This window comes from Tursiops truncatus, chromosome 18, assembly GCF_011762595.2.
Source record: "Tursiops truncatus isolate mTurTru1 chromosome 18, mTurTru1.mat.Y, whole genome shotgun sequence".
Taxonomy (NCBI): domain Eukaryota; kingdom Metazoa; phylum Chordata; class Mammalia; order Artiodactyla; family Delphinidae; genus Tursiops; species Tursiops truncatus.
In genome coordinates, this window is record NC_047051.1 from 57,361,477 (window position 1) to 57,383,410 (window position 21,934).

General features: G+C 33.1%; 1 long non-coding RNA gene across 1 annotated transcript; it reads right to left on the reverse strand.

Annotated features, from left to right (window-relative positions):
• Positions 1 to 9,724: 9,724 nt before the first annotated feature.
• LOC141277043 (uncharacterized) lies at positions 9,725 to 17,401 on the reverse strand. Its single transcript, XR_012327688.1, has 3 exons — positions 17,379 to 17,401; positions 15,549 to 15,587; positions 9,725 to 9,865 (listed from the first exon to the last, which is right to left on the reverse strand). It is a non-coding gene; the product is annotated as an uncharacterized lncRNA (long non-coding RNA).
• Between the last annotated feature and the right edge of the window lie 4,533 nt (positions 17,402 to 21,934).

The following is a 21,934-nucleotide window of genomic DNA, read 5'->3' on the forward strand; positions in this document are numbered from 1 at the left end:
TCAGGTGAGAATTCATTGTGGTGCACATATATTGATTATTGCTTTATCTTCTTGATGTGCTATTTGTCTTACCAATAGATAACATCCCTACTTGTTCCTTATAATGCATATCTTTTGAAATATATTTTCTTTGATATTGAATTTGCTACCATTGATCTATTTTATTTGACACTTGACAATTATTTAGATTGTAATCAAATTTCTCATCCAAATTATGTCATCTATGAATAAAATATCTTAAGCGAATTAAAATTTAGAAATATGTGTTGATTTACTGACACTTTGATTTACTTTATATGAAGAATATTTAATCTTTTAGTAGCTATACATCTTTGTTTTTGTTTAAGCATATTTGACTTTTACCATCAAAAGGATAGACAAATTTCCCATTCATTGTTTCATAAATATTCATATCAATTTTCCTATATTTTATATGATTTGATCTATAAATATTTATTTGTTAAGTCAGAAAAATGTTTTGTTCTACGTTTTGAGGATCTAAATTTAGTTATTATATTCACAGAACTACCCAGTGAAACATAATTCACTTTAATGTTGATTTGTGATTCATCCATTTTTTGGATAACGAAATTGTGTAGAGAAAATAGTTTCTATTTCTGGACCATTTCCTCAACAATGTCTTTTTCTCTTCTTTTGCTAATAAAACACTTATAAACATTGTACTTCTTTGTAATGATTTACTATTTCATTACTCTTCCTTTTCAGACTTTCATCTGAGAATCTTTTCTAGTTATTCTTTCAGGTATATTCATATACTGTAAAAGACACATGGACATAATTCCTTGACTTAAAGAAATGATTTCCATGCTCTCTTCTACTATATTATTAGAATTTCCATGTTTATTCAATCTATTATTACTCCTAATAAAAATTACTTGTAGATTTAAAATTAACTTTTTAGGTAGCGTCTTATTTTTTCACAAAATGTCTTACGCATCTTTAATAAAAATAATAAAATTTAATCATTATCAAATTGCCGTTATTTCTATGAATCTGGCTTGCCCATTTCTATATACCCTGGGGGAAGAAAACCCAGAAAATTTACTCTTTTGAGACAGTTGAGGGCAACGAATTCTTTTGTTCAACTTTTTTCTGCTTCTTGCTATCATCATTGAATTTCAATAGGTTATACCTTTGAAGTATTAAAATAACCTCTGCAAAACCTGAAATTATGTAAAATGTCAGGTAATAACTGTAATTTTTCCTGATGGAATCCAGTGAAAATTAGTAAACAATGCCTATAACTATTGTGTGGTATGTGGATAAAAGTCAAAAAATACATAGCCATTTTCAGACGTACAAAGATAATATTATGATAAATATATAACCTTTTCAATCCAAAATAAATTGACTTCAATATATGCATGTAAATTATTTACTTTTTGTGAACTTGTTCAGAATTTTTGCTGTACTCAACTTGCAACTACACTAGCAGTTTGAGTTGTTGATATACAATGACAGTATAGGAAAAAAACATTAATTAATTGAATTTGGATCAATCAGATTATCTCAAGTTTTTATTCTATAACTTGCGATATGTTTTAGACCAATTGAGAGTAGGGAGCTACCTTCTCACTGGTCCTTTTTGAAACAGAAATGTTCCATTTTATTTTGCTTGTCATGAACTTGTTTATACTAATTGGTCCTGTCACATGAAAAAATGGGTAAATGAGAGTTCCGTTGCTAAACAAGAAGGGGTTTCTCAGGGGTCTTGCATAGCAAAGTCTCAAAGGAGATTTTTCTCACTATAAGACTAGTGGCTAAGTGGCCCTTAATGACACCCAAGAAGCACCTCCTGGAAATTGACGTGCCACTGGGATCTGTTTTTTGATCTAAAAATGTTGTGTGGTTCACAGACAGTTCTCCCGCTACAGCTTTTACAAAGCAGATACATTTGTCACCACATCTTCCTGCACGAGATGAGAAGGAGAAAGGCTCTGACTCTCATAGCATCAAGAAAGTCTATCATTCCAGATGCTTCTTTTTTCAAGGTGACATTTGAGTAAGTAGTTCTTTTTTCATACATAAATCTATTTAAATTGAGAGATATAACATATTCACATAGAAATAATTAATTGCTTTTTAGCCATCTTTTAATACTCTAGCAAAGGACTCAGCAAGTCCTGAAAATCCTGGCAATTTCACTCTTCCTCCATGAAACCCTTGCCTTTTGTCTTATTAGAATTCTATTCTGTACTTATATATTAAGTCTATTGGTATATTGACAAAGTTGACACTTTCTAGTACTAAATTAATGATCCAGTAGTTTGTCATTGGGGAGTGCAAAAATTTTATCTGTCCTCTTCCAAAAGTTACCTTTTCTTCATTTCCCCAGTACTGAATGAATTAGTTAGATGTATTTTTATTATAATTGAAACATGCCATGTTTAAAAAAAAATTTTGACAGATGACCAAATATAGAATAGGAAATTGGAAAAGAAAAACTATGAAATTACCATATCACATTTTATTACAGGAAAAATGTTATATTACAAATGACAAGACTCAAAATTTAATACAATAGTTTCTTAGACTTCCAAGCTCTCTGATAGTCTCTTTATTTATCTATAATTTATTTATCTATAATTCATCTTTAATTACCATACCATGAAATTCACCCTTTTAGTGTGTCAATTCATTGGTTTCTACTACATTCACAAAGTTATGAAAGCATCAACACTAATTTGGGAATACTTTCATCACTCCCAAAAGAAACCACGTAACCATAAGCTGTCATTTCCTATTTACTCCTCACCCAGCCCCTGGCAAAAACTAATCCACTTTACGTCTTTATAGATTTGCCTGTTCTGCATATTTCATATAATTATCCAATATGTGATTTTTGGGGGGGCTGGCTTCTTTAATTTATCATAATAATTTAATGATTATTATTGTTGTAGCATGTCAGTAATGCATTTCTTTTCATGGCTGAATGATATTGTATTATATGGATATATCACATGTGGTTTATTCATCAGCTGAAGATAGAGAAATAACTGAAATTTTAATCCAAAGATAGATTCTGAACCAACCTCAATTAGGTAAAGGAGAAATAAATGTATGAATATTTTGATAACAACTATTAATTTCAAGAAAAAAGAAGCCTACAATTATCAGATCATAAAATAAGTTATAGAAACAAGAAGAATAATAAATTGCCCTGAGAACTGTCTACATCATTAAAATTTGAATGCATTAAATCAGTAGTTCCAGCTTTGTTTATCAATCTTTTGACAATATGTATGTATAACTAAATCATTGGAAAAAATGAATTATTTCAAAACTACAAGCTAAATTCAAAATTATTTAAATAATATAAAAGAAAAATATAAAAATCAAGCGTATTTTCCTAAAAGATATCACATTAGACACAAAAATTTACATTCCTTTCAAATAGCATATATTTGAATAGCCACTGTGTAAAATAAGCAAAGCCTTGAAATGAATTTAGTGTTAAAGGTCTCAAATCAGCCCAGTTTATTTTCCGTTTTTTTTTTTTTTTTTTTGCGGTACGCGGGCCTCTCACTGCTGTGGCCTCTCCCATTGTGGAGCACAGGCTCCGGACGCGCAGGTTCAGCGGCCATGGCTCACGGGCCTAGCCGCTCGGTGGCATGTGGGATCTTCCCGGACCGGAGCACGAACCCGTCTCCCCTGCATCAGCAAGCGGACTCCCAACCACTGCGCCACCAGGGAAACCCCTAGTTTCCTCTTTTATAAGCACTCTATAGCTACTGTCTTTCAGCACAATGTGTATTGATTTCCATACAATACTACATTGGCTTACTTCCTTGCCTACTAAAAAGTTGCTAGAAGTTACCATTTGTGAAAATATTACCATGAATCTTTTCTCATTTCATTTTCAATTTTATAGTATATTAATTTTTTCTATGTGCCTACCTTATGAATTTTAAATATTAGTTCTATTTTTATTACATTTAATTTGTTCACCAAAGCATATTTGACAGGTGCTATCCAATATTGTATTTACTCAGTCAATTTGAGACAAGATGCTATACTTACATCTATTTTGTTCTGTCTAAAAATGTTGGCAGAATGAGAATCCTGACATTTTAAAGTAAGAGCAATCAATTAAACAAATTATACCCCACATTAGGAAGGGGGAAAAAAAGATTTCAAGTCAAGGAAGAAAGATTATTTGAAAATTAAGTTCAAGATGGTAATATGCAAATAAATAGTTGACAAAGTTAACTACCATTTTTGCCCAAATCAGAGGCAGAAATGATAATTATCCTAAAGCTTAGGTGAAGCTTTAATGTTAATGAAATATTAATCTTTAATGCTACAGTATACATAGGTAATACATACATAGGTAATACATATACATGTTTATCTCTATATTAATACAATATATGCATATATAATATACCATGTATTTATATATCAATATTAATATAATATATATAGTACTATAAAATTAATATAGAGACTATGATAATGCCAAAGTAAGATTGTGATAGAACATTGCAATTCTATGAGAGCAAAGGGAATGCACACTCTCTTTCATGTTCCTTGAAAGTTAAAGAAATCTTGCAAAATTGTGTGTAATATTGTACCTGTCCTGGAGGATCCAGTTTTTTGTTACAGAGGATACTGCAAACCCAGTTCTGGACACAGTAGGCAGTTACGATTGTCTGGTTTTAGGGATTTTTTGTGAATCCTTATTTGACCTCAATCAGAAAGAATTATATAATCCATAGTGCCAGAGAGTAAACTCACAGTTTTTTTCCAAATGCCTGAATGGATGGATGGGAAAGCTCTGCTCTAACCCACTTCATGAGGCCTGGGCTTTAATCAATACACACCATAGATTACCTTAAACTCAGCCACCACGCTCTCCATCCCTCAAAATGATGCCTGACTGACAGCTTCAACGCTTCTTGTCATAGTGCTGGGGCTTTGCTCTGCTTCTTGCCCAGGAGAAGTTTATTTTGAACTTAAGAGTGTCTGTGACATTGTACTTAAAAATATTTAATTTGCCACAACTGGGTTTGTAAGAGAGAGGGTTAGTTTAGAATGTCAACTCATGGTGCCTTCTAGAATTGGAAATTATCTACCTATTGGTATTTTTTGAGTGAGAAGTCTATTTTAAAATTAAGGAATTATACAGTAACATCTCTAATATTTCTTCCAGATAAAAAATTATATTATTGTGTGTGTCAATGATAATTTTGAAATTCTTTCCTCATATTTATGCAGAACACATTACTTTTCTACTGATACTTTATCACATGAAGACAGTTGATTTTGACACAACCTGAACTATCTCTACATATCAAGAGTTTATGATTATTAACAATATACAATTTTATTTTTAAAGTTATTAAAATATAAGCTTTTTCACACACGCATATTCAGACTTCAGCCATTATTTCAGCATCTGGAGAAATATATCTATAATAGCTGTTCGGACCTCTATTCTTTGAACTATACAAGTCAAAGCTATCTTAAATGTCTTTGAATTCACTGGAAAATGCCATAAAAATAGTTTCCCCTGAAGACTGGATTCCGATTTTGAACATACTTTATCTTCAATGAAATATGTCAATCCAGTTTCCAGACAAAATGAATGACAAACAAAATATAAGAATTCATTTACTGAAAATTAGGAGCATTTATGAGGAAATGTTTTTATTGAAGCCAAGAAATCCTCTTCAAATACGTTCTAAAAATTTACTCTGTGATATTATTACTATGAGATATCCCTGGCTTCTCACATCTACTCTTTTACCAGGATCAATCCACAAATTATCATTTTCTTCCATCATGGTGAATTACTTTGAATCCTGCTGGCTCTGTGTCCTCATAATTTCACTTTCTACCTTAGGAAGTTTTTAAAAGTATTTTCTCAAAATATAAGAACAATTCTCATGTCAGTTCTTGACATATTAATGTTTTCCTCATTATATATAGAGGATGAATAAAGGTTAAATACCTGTTATAATCACTTCTTGTCAAGATTCTACCAGTTCCTGCATCCTGAGACAATTTTTACCTTCTCTGTGAAGCAAACCCTGAAAAGCTCAGTTGGAAACGCTGTTTTCCTGTTTCTTAACTTGAATAACTCTTTGTTCTATCACATGTCCTTGTATTTTAACGAGATCATTTATATTTACTTTCCCCCCACAATGTCATGAACCCATAAGGATTAAAGTCATAATTTCCAGTTACCCTTTAGCCCTCCATGTCCTGTATTTTAATTATAATAAGTACACAAACATGTCCCAAGAAAATAAATTATATATAAGCATTTAAAATGTAGGAAAAGAGGTTATTTTTCATGTTGAGAAGAAAAAAAGAAGTTAGAGGTCATGAAAAGCAATGGCACTTTTGCAGTGTAACATTTGTCAAGTTAAATAATATGGGAAAATCCACTAAACTTTGGAACCTCAATTCTTCCTATAAAAGAAAAGACAAAAATAAATTTCTATTAAATTTTGATATTTTCTGAATTAAAATTGTCACAAATTGGCCTAAATCATTAATATCACTGAAGGGACTGGGAAAATACTTTTAGGAACCCAAGAGTATCTTGAATTCTTTAAGCCACTGAATTAAGTGAACTAAAAATAATATGTTTTAGGGCATTTTCCATGGGAAACATCCTTGTTATTCAGCAACTCTCACATCACAAAGAGACTGAAAAAAGAGTTAACATTCATACATTATGTCATACAAACATTTATCATACTATCGTTTATGTGAGTTTCTTTAATTAATAGTCTATAGTTCCAAAAAACATATTAATGGGCACCATTAAAAACATATTAATGGTGTTAGATAATTTTTGAAAGCTGCAAATCATACAATTTAATAAATCTAGCTACTACCACCTACAGTTGAATAGAGAAGCAAGGTCAAAGTAAAAGAGAAATAGTTGAAAAGTATTTAAGAATGTAAATAACACCAAGTATCCTGTTGTACAGCTCATGCAATTAAATCAGGATTTCTTTAAGGATTTTTCTCCATTATTATTATTTTTAATTTATTTATTTTATTTATTTTTGGCTGTGCTGGGTCCTTGTTGCTGCACGGGCTTTCTCTAGGTGCAGTGAGCAGGGGCCAGTCCTCGTTGCAGTGCGCGGGCTTCTCATTGCGGTGGCTTCTTTTGTTGTGGCTCACGGGCTCTAGGTGCGCAGGCTCAGTAGTTGTGGTGCACGGGCTTAGTTGCTCCACGGCATGTGGGATCTTCCTGGACCAGGGTTTGAACCCATGTCCCCTGCATTGGCAGACGGATTCTTAACCACTGTGCCACCAGGGAAGTCCCTCCCCATTATTATATTTGTAAAATGCATACCTCTCCAATTTCATTTGTAAAAATTAGTACTAAAAGTGCTTGTTCCACCCCAATAACAAATATTGTTTGTGCTACACTGATCTTTGTATTTAAAAAAAAAGTGCAAATGCTGTTTATTTGTATAAATGTGCTTTAAGGACCACTGATTCCCTTTACACACTTCATAAATGTCAAACCTTTATTTTCTAAGAGAGGCAATTCTTTTATGCAGTGTCACTTCTCTTCTCCCCATGGAGTAACTGATGACTTTACTACACATGAGTCACCCATTTACAATTACTGTTGCCTAAGACAGTCGGTCCACTGCTGTTTCTCTTCACCCCATTGCTGTGTCATGTCGTGTGAAGTTGTGCCTCAGTGAGCGCTTGCAGCATTTCTCTTGCACGCTGTGCGCTGGTGGTTTCCCTCCTCACCTCACCATATCGCAGCTGTCATCCTGCTGTCATCGGTCTTCCTGGATGTCTTCCCCAGCGGCGCTGTGTTACAATGCATTGCCTCATTGCTTAGGATCTGGCTGGGATCCAGGAACTCGAGTTTGGCAATCTTTATGAATGAAAGCTTCTGCCAGTGTGCTTACTCATCGTAAGTCTATTGAAATCTTACGTGCAGGACAGAGATAAATTTTATGCAAGCCTACGTAAACGACTGAAAAGAAATTTAGTAAATTTGCTGATAATTTCAATGTTAATTTATACTGGTAGCAAAATAAGTAAGGAGTCTGTTTTAGTCAGGGTTCTCCCGAGAAACAATACCAATTGTTTTTTTTAAGAAGAACTAGTAAGAGATACATATAATTTATAAATATCTTCATATATATTTTTTATGTATATATTACATATGTACATAAATATTTATACATGTTTACATATAAACAATATATTATAAGGAATTGACTCACATGTTTACGGGGACTAGCAATTCCAGCTGTGTAGTGTAGGCCAGCAGGTTTGAGACCCAAGAGAGGAGATGGTGCAGATGGTGTCTGAAGGTAGTTTTCTGGAGAGTTCCCTCTTGCTCGGAGAGGCTGATCTTTTTGTTCTATTCAGTACTTCCGCTGATTGGATGAGTCTCACTCACATTATAGAAAACAATCTGCTCTACTCAAATTTACTGAGTTAAATGTGAATCTCAATCAAAAAGAACCTCCAAGTTGACACAAACATAAGCCATCACAGATTCCATTTAACAGTCTACTAATTTAGTTTCAAATAAATTTTCTTTTTTTTTAACATCTTTATTGGTGTATAATTGCTTTACAATGGTGTGTTAGTTTCTGCTTTATAACAAATTGAATCAGCTATACATATACATGTATCTCCATATCTCCTTCCTCTTGCGTCTCCCTCCCACCTTCCCTATCCCACCCCTCTAGGTGGTCACAAAGCACTGAGCACTGAGCTGATCTCCCTGTGCTATGCGGCTGCTTTTCTCACTTCGAATGAGTAGTTTTTACTATTTAACTAGCTGTGTACAGCTTCGTTATCTATATGCTACTTTGAATTCCAAAATTACTATAAATAACTTACCTGAGCCTTTGATATAAGCAGTACCATATTGTCAACAGCTATAAGTAACAACTAATCATGATGTTACCAAACGTAGTATTAAGATGTCTTTTTTAGACAAATATTCCTTTTTTGCCTTGATTTTACCTGAAGAATCAAAAAAAGTAGAATAAACCTTAATCCTTTTTTGTAACGAATAAAATGTTTATTGTAATGCCCAATACAATAAAGAGTGCATGGAATGCATTTTGTGAACTTCAGTCATTCAATAAGCACTAAGTGGACACATGATGTTCCAGATCCCAGGCCAGATAATGAAAATACACCTTTGAAAAACACAGATGTGGTTTCTATCTTCATGGACCTGTATGTACTTGTACATCTTGAGGTATTAAATGACCAGCTCCAGGTAATATTTTTCCAGACTTATTAGCTCCTTTTAAACAGTCTACATTTTTTATTAACATATAACAATTCTTAATTAATATAATTGGTAAAAATAGGAATATGTACAAAGGAAATGTGAAATGTGAATCATACTGAATAAATTATGACTGGTACATATACCTCTGGTTTATTACCAGGGGTAAATTACATGCAGCATAACAAAATATGCCTGAAAGTATGTTTTACTGTAATACAAATGACTACTAAATTTGGAAATTTAAGGTATTTAGAGCCATTAATGAGGAAGTGTCTGCTTTTATAAGCATGTATATATATATATTTATATATATTTATATATATATATATATATATAGAGAGAGAGAGAGAGAGAGAGAGAGAGAGAGAGAGAGAGATTTAAAGTGAGGAATTGGCTTCTGCAAATATGGAGACTGAAAAATCCAAGCTGTGCAGTTTTTAAGCTGGAGACTTACGAGAATGAATGGTATAGCTCCAATCTGAGTTCAAAGGCCTGAAAAGAGATGGTGTAAGTTCCAGTCTTAATCCAAGGGTCTGAGAACCAGGAGGGATGATGGTGTAGTCCAAGTCCAAGTATGGAGACAGATGAAGATCTCTGTCCCTACTCAAAGACAGTCAGGAAGAAAGAATTCTTTCTTACTCAGCCTTTTATTTATTTCAGGTCTTTAATGGATTGGACGAGACTCACCCACATTGGGAAGATCAATATGCTCAGTCTACCAAGTCTCAACCAGAAACGCCATCACAGACATACTCAGAAATAATGTTTAACTGACTATCTGGGCCCCCAGTGGCCAAGTCAATTAGATACATAAAATTAATTATCACAATATCATGGAAGAGAGATAAATACCAAAATGATTGAGTGCACGCACGTGAGTCAAGTTGTTTGTATATTGAAACTTTGTAGTTACATGACTTAAGTCAAGTTCATTAACTTCTGGGATTTAAAACAGGAAGGAGTTCACAATTATATATTCTTACAGCTGGTGTTTAAAACAAATAGCTTTGGTGATTTATAATGTAATATAATGTAATATAATGTAATAAAACTAATAAATCTAAAATTTAGAAATAGATTTTCATAATTAAAACTCTACAACCAATATAAACCTCCAGTCCTGAGGTTGTAATAAGTACAAGACTATCTTTTTATCATAAACAACTAAATAACTGGGAGGGAGAGCACAAAATAAATGGGTTTTGATGTTGAACAGCAGGCGGTTCAGGATCATGATCTGTGAGACAAGTTGCTAAATGAGATGAGCTCCATGATTATCCTAATTCTCTGCCTGGACACATTTTCTAAATGTATATGAGGACAGTAACAGCATATAGAATATGTCAGCCTTTTTCACATATATACAATGGAATATTACTCAGCCATAAAAAAAAAGAAAGAAACGAAATTGAGCTATTTGTAATGAGGTGGATAGACCTAGAGTCTGTCATACAGAGTGAAGTAAGTCAGAAAGAGAAAGACAAATACCGTATGCTAACACATATATATGGAATTTAAGAAAAAAAAATGTCATGAAGAACCTAGGGGTAAGACAGGAATAAAGGCACAGACCTACTAGAGAATGGACTTGAGGATATGGGGTGGGGGAAGGGTAAGCTGTGACAAAGCGAGAGAGAGGCATGGACACATATACACTACCAAACGTAAGGTAGATAGCTAGTGGGAAGCAGCTGCATAGCACAGGGAGATCAGCTTGGTGCTTTGTGACCACCTGGAGGGGTGGGATAGGGAGGGTGGGAGGGAAGCAGACACAAGAGGGAAGAGATATGGGAACATATGTATATGTATAACTGATTCACTTTGTTATAAAGCAGAAACTAACACACCATTGTAAAGCAATTATACTCCAATAAAGATGTAAAAAAAAAAAAGAATATGTCAGCCTTGTTAAGCTAAGATCAGAGATGGAGTTACTAAGATGTTTAAACATTGCAGGACAAAGTACTGGAGAAGAGGCAGCTAAGCAGAGGAAAAGATTCATAAATAAGAGCCTTCCCTTGAGTTTTGGGCTGCTCCCATGCTTGCCTACTCTTTGCATGAGGCTAAAAAAAAAAAAAAAACAACGATTGGGAAAAAAACTATTGGCATAAGAACAAGTATCCAGGGACTGTGAGATGAGTATCCCTGGAACTCATAAAAGGCTAAAAGATAATTGTGCTCAAAATAATCTGATTGGAGAGGCAAAGTGAACACCCCCAGCAATCAGCAGGGGATCCACAATTCAGTAGAAATCACAGAAAGCTCTCACCATAGTATTAAAGCTAAACTAGATCAAAAATAAACACTACACACAAGTAAACACTACATATCTTAACAAAATCTAAAATAATCCTCAAAAATAATACATATCTTAACAAAATCTAAAATAATAAAATAATCCTCAAAAAAAAATCCTCAAAATCTAAAATAATCCTCAAAAAAAGATGAGACTAATTTTCAAGTAGGTTAAACATAAAGAAAATCACTGAATGGAGAATCATAAAAAAGGCTGATAACCAATAATAAAGATCGCCTCTTAAAAGTAGAGGAATGAAAATATAAATCGAGTTAAAAATAACAAGAAAAAACTTCCCATACAAAACTATATAAACCAGAAAACACTGAAATAATCATCTTAAGGAGCTGATAAAAAACAAAACAAAGACAACAAAACCAAACTTGTCAACCTAGAATTCTTTCTCAAGTAAAAAATTCTTGTTTTTAAAAAATGCAGTCTGAATTTGTATTTTAATGGTGGTATGTTGTTGAATTACATTTAATGTAATTATTGACATGGTTATATTATATTTAAGTCTAATCATGCTATTTTTTTCTATCTAGCCAATTTTTTGGAAAATATAACTTAGATATTCCTTCTCATTCTTGCTTTATTTTTTCTCTTCCCCCTAAACCCACCCCTGATACCTGGGAAATTAAGACTATTGAAATTCACTGAAACTTTGATAATTACCTACTTTATTTGAAGAGTAATTGAATAATATTCTTTATCACATGTATAAAAAGATTCCTGGAAGTGATAAAGCTATAACCTCATTGCCTATTACATTCACACAGTTTTGCTCTCCTTGAATAAGCATTAGCTCCAAAAAAATCATTATTATAGAAATAAAACTTGACATTGTGTTTTAGGGCATTATTGTAATTTCCTGCACAAACACAGGGGTTTATAGTATTGTTAAAACAAGTTTTCATTTACTCTGCTGGCCAGGGAACTAGCAATTTCCCTTAATTATAAAAAGTCCTTATGTTTAGAGCATAATGCACATAAGGACAAGGAAAATGTTAACAATTAATTCTTAAGTAGGAAGCCACGTGGGTACAATGCAGCATGAGTTATTCTACGCTATTTCAAGTCCCACAAAGGGGCACTATCAACAAGAGGTTCAAAATAACTGGCTTCAAACATATAGTTAAAATTAATACTAAGTGTATTGTCTTTGGAACCCAGTGTGAGCTGCATGAACCGTTTTAGAAAATGCTTAGCCTAATCTCACACCAGCTGTAAATCATGAACTTTTCTTTTTTCAACTCTATTAAACTGTAGCTTGATTTTCTAGTGAGCAATTCTAACATTCTTATAATTAAAATTTTAAAGAAATGGCATACTAGTCTAAAGAAGATAAAATCATTTGTTGAGCTTATCAGTAATCTGTTTCCCATGCTAAACTGTCATTGGTGGTGGTCTGACACTTTTGATGAAACAGGGTGGATCAATTCTCTTCTTAAGACTGGTCCTTCTTTATTCATTGGAATGATGGTGTTTTTCCAGAGGTTCCAAGAGTAGAACTTCATATTCTATGTACAAGTTACATATACTATTTCTTAGATTATTAACCAAATATTTTAATATAAAGCTAAAATAAAATCTCTACGAAACTATACCTCTATAGAAGTAATACAGTATGTGGGAATGTACCAGGGAAGAACAAACCTGACTTCACATTGGATCTATTCCTTTATCTGTACCCTTTGTGCTCTGTTACCTGTGCTTGCTCATGCTTGCCCTGCACCTTTGTCTCCTTAAACAGTAAAAGGGTGTTGCCTAAAGCCTGAAATATACATAATAGCCCTTTCTCCAGGCTGTGCCTCACAGGCTTGACCTTTTCATTTATATAGAGATAAAAACTTGCAGGGCAGAAAATAACATTTGTCTTGTTGAAAGTTTACAAGAATATTATGACCAGACCTAGTGGACAGCTGCAAGAACAGAGGATAGTCACATCCCCTCTGGGGTTTCGCCAGCACTAAGAAGGCTGCAACAACCAGCCACACGCCCTTCCATTTTAGAATAAATGAAGCCTGAATTCTGAATTTAGGGAAGATGTTTGTTTGGGACAGTAGTCCGCCATATTCTCAGTCGGCTGGCTTTCTGAATAAAGTCATTATGGTAAGTCCCCTACATACGAACAAGTTCTGTTCCGAGAGCACGTTTGTAAGTCCAATTTGTTCCTAAGTCCAACAAAGTTAGCCTAGGTACACTAACTAACACAGTCAGCTAAATAGTACTGCACTGTAATAGGTTTATAATACTTTTCACACAAATAATACATGAAAAACAAACACAAAAAATAAAGAAAACATTTTTAATCTTACAGTACAGTAATCTTGCAGACACATGAACTAACTTACGTGATTGGATATGCAAACACACATTCACACCTTTGAAAGTTCACAACTTGAAGGTTAGTATGTAGAGGATTTACTATATTCTTTGACCCAATAAGAGTTCTCTTGATTTATTGGCTGACCTGTTTTTCAGCAAGCAATATGAACTTGAACTCAATAACAGGGATATTGTATATGACAAAGATTTTAAGAGTCAGAGGTAAAGACTGAGAGAATAATATATAGGAAGAAGATATTTGAAATGCATATTTAATTACTTAGAAACACAAAAATAAAGAGAAAATTTAATTAAGAATGTAATCATTTTTTTATGTTTACTTTTTAAAAATTGTTTGGCATTGTATTAGGTTTCTAGTTCTGCTGTAACAAAGTACTGCAAAGGGGTGGGCTATAACAAGAGAAATGAATTTTATTACTGTTGTGGAAGCTAGAAGACCAAAATCAAGGTATCAGCAAAGGCCATACTCTCTCTGAGAATCCAAAGAATAATATTTTCCATGCTTCATTCCACTACTGGGTATTTTTCTGAAGAAACAAAAAGACTAATTCAAAAAGATATATACACCCCTATATTTATTGCAGCATTATTCACAATAGCCAAGATATGGAAGCAACCTAAATGCTCATTAGATGAGTGGATAAACACTATATGGTGTACATGCACAATGGGATATTACTCAGTCATAAAAAAGAATGAAATCTTGCCATTTGCAGCAACATGGATGGACAGGGTGGGTATTATGCTAAGTGAAATAAGTCAGACAGAGAAAAACAAATACTATATAATTTTACTTATATGTGGCAACTAAATATTTTTTTTTAATGAAAAAACATAACAAAACAGAAACAGACTCATACAGAGAACAAACAGGTCGTTGCCAGACTGGAAGGAGTTTGGGGGATGAGTGAAATAGGTAAGGGAGATCAAGCGGTACAAACTTCCAGTTATAATATAAATAAGTCATGGGAATGAAATGTATAGCATAAGGAATAGTCAAAAATACTGCAATAACTATGTATGGTGACAGACAGTAACTAGACCTATTGTGGTGATTCTTGTAATGTATAAAATATTGAATGACAATGCTGTATAACTGCAACCAATATAATATTGTAAGTCAATTATACATATATATATATATATATATATATATATATATATATATAATTTCCATGCTTCTTTCCTAGCTTCTCTTGGCTACAGGCTATCCTTGTCATTCCTTAACTTGTAGTATTATTATTTCAATTTCTGTCTCCATCTTCACATGGCTGTTTTCCATCTGTGTTTGTGTGTGTGTGTGTGTGTGTGTGTGTGTGTGTGTGTATGTGTTTGGGTCCAAATTTCTTTCTTTTTATAAGGACACCAGTCATAACAGATTTAAGTCCTCCTTAATCCAATATAACCTCATTTTAACTTGATTACATCTGCAGAAAACATGTTTCCAAATAAGGTCTCATTCACAAGTTCTAGAGGGCATGAGTTTTTAGGGGACAATATTCAACCCAGTACAGTAATAATTGGTAAAAAGTATTTTAATGTTATTCCCCTTTAGTGAGTTAAAATATAATTTAACTAAGTATGTGAAATTATGATATTGTCATTTATTTATTTAATTATTCATTCACAGATACTTACAGAACATCCATGCAGTGACAGTCACTGTGGTAGCTATGGCTGAGAAAGAAAGAAAGAAAATAAAACAAAAGGAAGGAAGGAAGAAAGGAAGGAAGGAAGGAAGGAAGGGAGGGGAAAATAAAAATAGAGGTAAAAATAAGAAAAATACACAATTTATAACTACCTTAAGTCTTAAGTAGATCATCTTTTGCTTTGAAAAATGTATTTGATGCCAAATTGCTAAACACAAAACGTTCAATGATGATACAAATGTCACTTCTACAAAGGTGGTGTCACGTGTCCTATTATTCTATATAGGGTATTTAACTCCCACATGTCAATTTCCCAGATTCAGTCACTGAAAAAAGTAACAACCAGAGCAATAACAATACAGTCCTAAAGATACTGATTATCTGATAAGTAGAAAAACAAGATTACACAAATTTTTCCCTAAAACATAACGCCCCATGGACACCATAAGCAAAATATACAAAAAAAGCAATATCAAACTCTACTATCTGCTAAGTTTTCAACCTCAAATTCTAAAAATGAAATATCTAGAACTAACTAGGTTGATTTTTAGCCTATTTCTGTCCCATTATATCAATACAATGATTCTCTAAATATGCTATGGAAATCACTGTATTCAAATTATCTGTAATGACTGTTAAAAACAGACATTCTTTGGCCTAAGACTACTAACTTATTCAGAATCTTTATTGATAAGTACAATAATTTGCATTTAAATTAGTTCTTTAACAGATTCTTACATTAAAATTTAAGAACCATTGCTGTAGCCCATAACAACAGTACTAAAAAGGAAAAAGAGAAAGTCCTTCCAACAAGAAATGTTATAGTATGGAAAAACTAAAATGGGACAGGAAGATTAAGAGAGAGCAATTGTCGGAAGGGTGTTTGAACAACTGCTAATGACAGGAAGGAAAATAGCTGTGGAATGGGTGAGTAGAAATGGCAAGGAAGGCCATCTTAAATCTTTGTTCATGAGATAAAATATATGAAAGACACAGTCAAAGATTGCTGAAATGTTGATCTTACCTATGGGCAAACTCCAGAAGCTCATGGATTTTTACCTTGGCACTGAGATTTTACTAGCATTCTAATTCAGTTTCTTGAAATCTAGTTTTTCTCTTTAGAAGTGACATGATCTCACCTATCTAAGGAGAATATTAAAAAATCATATTATGAGCTTACTGTGGTGGCTATAACCTTGTCCCACTATTTATAAAAAATTATTTGAAGCATTAAATATTCCTCTAGAAATCTGGTGTCATGTGAAATAAAGGTAAAAATGCTATATTTTTTCCAGTGTTATCTTAGCCTCCTGCAAAGGTGTTTGATCAAATTACATTTCAATATTATATAGTGAACATCAAAGGTCCCTCCTTTTCTAAGAACATGGAGCAAAGAAAAGGATGAGTGAAATTTCAGTCAAGTGTATAAGTGGCAAGAGTGACCTAATTGAGGAAGTTTCAGATGAATGGCTATACTCATTAGTTCTCCACTGCCTGTAGGAATATATTCAAATCACTTGTCAAGGTCTTGATCTGACCCCTATCTATTTCTCTGAACCACGTCTCTTAGTTCTCCCCATATGCATCTTACGGTCTTAACATGCTAAAGTTGGTCCCGTGTGTCTCCTAAGTACATGTTATTCACTTTGCATAGTACATCTTTCAATTTATTTGCCCACCTCATGAACTCCCTCTAATGTCAACTCAAAAACTCTTAAACAGTGTAAATGAAAACTATGCACATCTTTTTACCTAATTGTATTTTATTATTTCCATAAATGTTATAACATTTAGCTAATTATAGGACTTGTTAACATACCTCCCTTCCCTGGTAGACTGATTGTTTCCAAAGATTTTTTTTTCTTTATTTTCACAGTTGGGACTATATCATAGTAGCCTGCTGACATTACTGAACTTTGGCTGAAACCTGTGATCATGAAAAAGAGCAATAGTTAAAGAAATCCTCTCACACAAACTGTTTGTGTTCTGGAAACAGTTTCCTGTAAGCAACCATCTTTCACTATAAGATTTAAGTAAGACTCACAGATGTCACTGGTCTCTCTGTTTATCTATTACATGGACAGATACAGACACTCCAAATCCCCTTTCTTTGTCTCATAAATGATTAGCCAAGCTTCTTGTTTCCACTGACCAATCAAACAAAACAAAACTTTAAGTTACTCTCTTTCCTCCAGGCCCCTGAATTTTGACCCACCCTGAATCTGAACCAGCACCCAGTTCCTCCTTAATAGCCTCTCCTGGAACAGGCTGGCCTCAGAGTAAAAGACTAACTTATCTACTCTCCACTCTTTCATCCCACTTCGCAACTTTTGGTTCTTTCTAGTGATGCATATGTGTCCCTATTTAAGAAAGTCCTTTTGCTCTTCATCAGAGAATTCTCCCTATTGCAAAACAGCTGTCCTTCCATATCTGTGCGTTCTGCATCTGCAGATTCAACAAACCACACGTTGAAAATATTAAAAAAAAAAATTCCAGAAGCAAAAGCAAATTTTGCAGGAAGCAAAATTTGAATTTGCCATGTTGACAAATATTTATAGAGCATTTACTTTGTACTTATAACTATTTACAAAGCATTTATACTGTATTAGGTATTATAAGCATAAAAACATTAATAAACAGAAACCTCAGTTAAATAGAGTTGGGAGACCAGAAGAGGTAGCTCTCACCCCCTACTAGAACAGCAGAGACAAACAGGAAGAAGAAAGACTCATCTTCTGTCCTAGCAAGAGCTCACCAATAGAGACTGTCACAACTCAGCCAATGAAAAGTTATGGACTCTTTGCTTACTATAGCTCTCCCAACTTCCTTCCTCTCCTCTATAAAAGAGTTCACCATGGTGGCACACCCCAAATTGCAATTCTTTGCTGATCTCTAATAAACCCATTTTTGCTGGAGAATGAACTGGCAGTATATTTGTTTTAGGTCAACATAAGTAATCTAGAGATAATTTAAAGTGTGTGGGAAGATAGGTTTGCACATAGGTTATGTGCAAAGACTAGGACATTTTATATAAGGGACTTGGGCATCCTTGGATTTTGGTATACATGGAGTGGGGAGGTCCTGGAACCAATCCCCATACAGATATCAGGGGATGACTGTAGCCTTTTGAGTAAAGTCTTTCCAAAACATAGTTTTGCATTTGTTTTTTATTTGATAATGCTTAATAAATTTCAACAAGATTAATTACCCAGTTCTCTTTTTACATTTACCTTAATGCAGTACTTCCAACATATACTGAAGTATTCTATTCATGTAACTTTGTAGAATAATAGCTCATCAGGGTCAATGTTTAATACAGTTCTAGAAAAACAGTTATCACTCCATAAAAGTTTACTGAAATTATAGAGATATATTTCTTTAATTTTAATATATTTTCTGATTATAAAATAAATATGCACATTACATAACTATTAGACAATACATACATGAAAAGATTAAAACAAAAATTAGTTATCACATGAATATGTATTTTTGAACTTTTTCTGTTAGTAACAATTTTATTTTTGACATTCAGTCTCGATCTCCATAAATAAAATGTAGTTTCATGTGGTAAATATGGTACAAAATACTGCATATTTCTTTGTTATTACATAATTTTAAATATGTGAATTTTAATATTAAACATTAGTCAATACTCTGACACAATCAAATATATTGATTTATTTATTTCACTTTTATTACACATTTGTATTGTTTCTAATACACATATAACATGATGATATGTGTATAAACTATTAACCAATTAACATAAAGGAATGAATAGCTTGATTTTATAAATTTAGAGCAGATAAAGAAGTATGTCAACATTTTTATGCGTTAGGATACATAGAAGGAAGTGTCATAAATTTATATACAGTATATATATAATTATATATCTTATACATATATATAGTATATATATTGTATTTTCCTATAATATCTTTGCTTCCATTAATGAATACTTGATCATCATATGACTGTGTATGTGTGCTTGCAAGTGTGTATTTTCTACATTCAATTTGTGCTCTTCCATGTCTTTTCTATTACCTTGAGTCACTTCTTGGCTTGTAAATAATCATTAAATTTATATTCATTTTCAGGTCTCCCTTTTCTCATATATAAATGCAATAAAGAAATGAACCCTGGATGTTAATACTGTCAAATAACAAGGGGAAAAGTATCAGCTGGTCTTTTAGACTAAGTACTGAATTTTAAGGTTCTGAGTGTATATAATATAATCTTATTCCAAATATTTCTTACATTTTCAAAACTCAAGAAGTTTAGCAATCATTATTATTGTATTGCTTGTATGTTTACTAGACCTCATGTTGCCCAGGTCCTTTGCTCACAGTGTGTTTCTTTTTGCTCTTTACTCTATCACAATCTCTGAAACTTGTAGGGCCCCAATGTATATTTGTTGAATAAACCAATAAATCCTACAAATCAATTTGTGAAATAGTGAAAATCATGGTCTGACAATTGGGAGTAAAATTTGTTATTGAGTTGTTCTGCTTCCTAGGTAAGAATATGTTCCTAAACAACTAAAACTGCTTAATACTGAGGCACTACAATAGCATGTCAGGATATTTTTCTGTGAGTCCAAGAAATGATTCTACTTAAATTATTGGCACAGGCAATTTTTCCTTTTAATTTTAAAACAAAGGCACAGCAGTTTTCCATTTATGAATTTGTTTGTGACAACACTTTATATGATATGTAATAAAGATAACACCTTTTTACATTAATAGTTATATTTTTTAATTCTGTAAAAATCATTTTTTTTTTTCGGTACGTGGGCCTCTCCCGTTGCGGAGCACAGGCTCCGGACGCGCAGGCTCAGCCGCCATGGCTCACGGGCCCAGCCGCTCCGCGGCATGTGGGATCTTCCCGCACCGGGGCACGAACCCGTGTCCCCTGCATCGGCAGGCGGACTCTCAACCACTGCGCCACCAGGGAAGCCCGTAAAAATCATTTTTATGCACTAAACTTTTTAAAACTTTACAGGTAGTTATCAATCATTCCTTCCTTGATCTCTTCCATTGCATTTTTTTCCTGTAAAAAAATTTTTTTAAATGAAAGAATTTGGAACATAAGCAGATAGAGGGAGTTGAGTTATATTAACTCTTTTCAAAGGATAAGGTCTCTCAAGGGAATTAATAGAGAGAAAAGGATGGACAGCACAAATGAGACATGAGTAACTTTAGAAAATGACAGAAATCTATTTTATCAATGACTGCTTTCCATTTTTTTTAGTTGAATGTTATCAGAATATTTTAAATGGATAATTATAATGTGCTTATATGTAAACAAGCTTAGAACCTTCTGCTTCAAATTTATAAGCTATCAAGCTTTCTACACATAAGTTCAACCTTAGTTTTTTAATGAATTATGGAAAACATTCTAATGAATCATTATAACAGGGCAGTAGGATCAGAATATCTGATAGTGTAGGTACATAAAATATCATTCAAGAAACATCTACTTAGAATTAAATGTATTACAATCATTTCTTATTTATATGAGAGCCTTATTGTAGTCCAAAGCATTAAAAAATATATTAAATGATACTAAACTTCTATTTAGAAAAGTGTTATTTCAAAAGAGTACTTTAAAATTTTTTGTATTACTAGCATATTTTCTTGAAGCAAATCTTCTATAGAAGTATAGTATATAAAAACTATCAAGTGCTACTATTCCATTGGGTGGATTAAGGAAAGAAAAGACCACTTTAGTCGGAACTTTGGGAATTCCCACCTAATTTGGGTCATATCGTTCAGTAATTCAGGATCTGGGAAGAACAATTTGAAAACTAATACTCAAAAACATAGTTAAATTCAGTCTGTAAGTATGTGTGATGATTCTGTTTTGTTTGTTTTGTTTTGTTTTTATACAGCAGGCTCTTATTAGTTATCTATTGTATACATACTAGTGTATATATGTCAATCCCAATCTCCCTATTCATCCCACCACCACAATCCCCACCACTGCTGATTCTGTTTTGTTGTATTATAAAAATGTATGAATTTGTATGTGTCTATCAGAAATATATGTTTGTATAGTATAATACCATAAATCCTTATGTGGTTAGTGGATTGGACCAGATTCATGATCATAAAACCAAAATTTTGTTCAGGTTTTTAAAAACTATATAAACATTCACAGATAAAGAACATCAGGCCATATTCTTTTCAGTTTGCTGATAAAATGCACTCTAAATCCCTGGTGTGCAAGATTGGGCTGAGTTAAAGGTTTCTTTTGCTTAGGCTCAAGGCCAACCTTAGCAGTTTCTTCTCCCTTTGCCAGTAGCACCACATCAATTTGACAGTAACTGTAACATTAGTTGCAAAGGGACATGTGCCCAACGACATCTCTAAA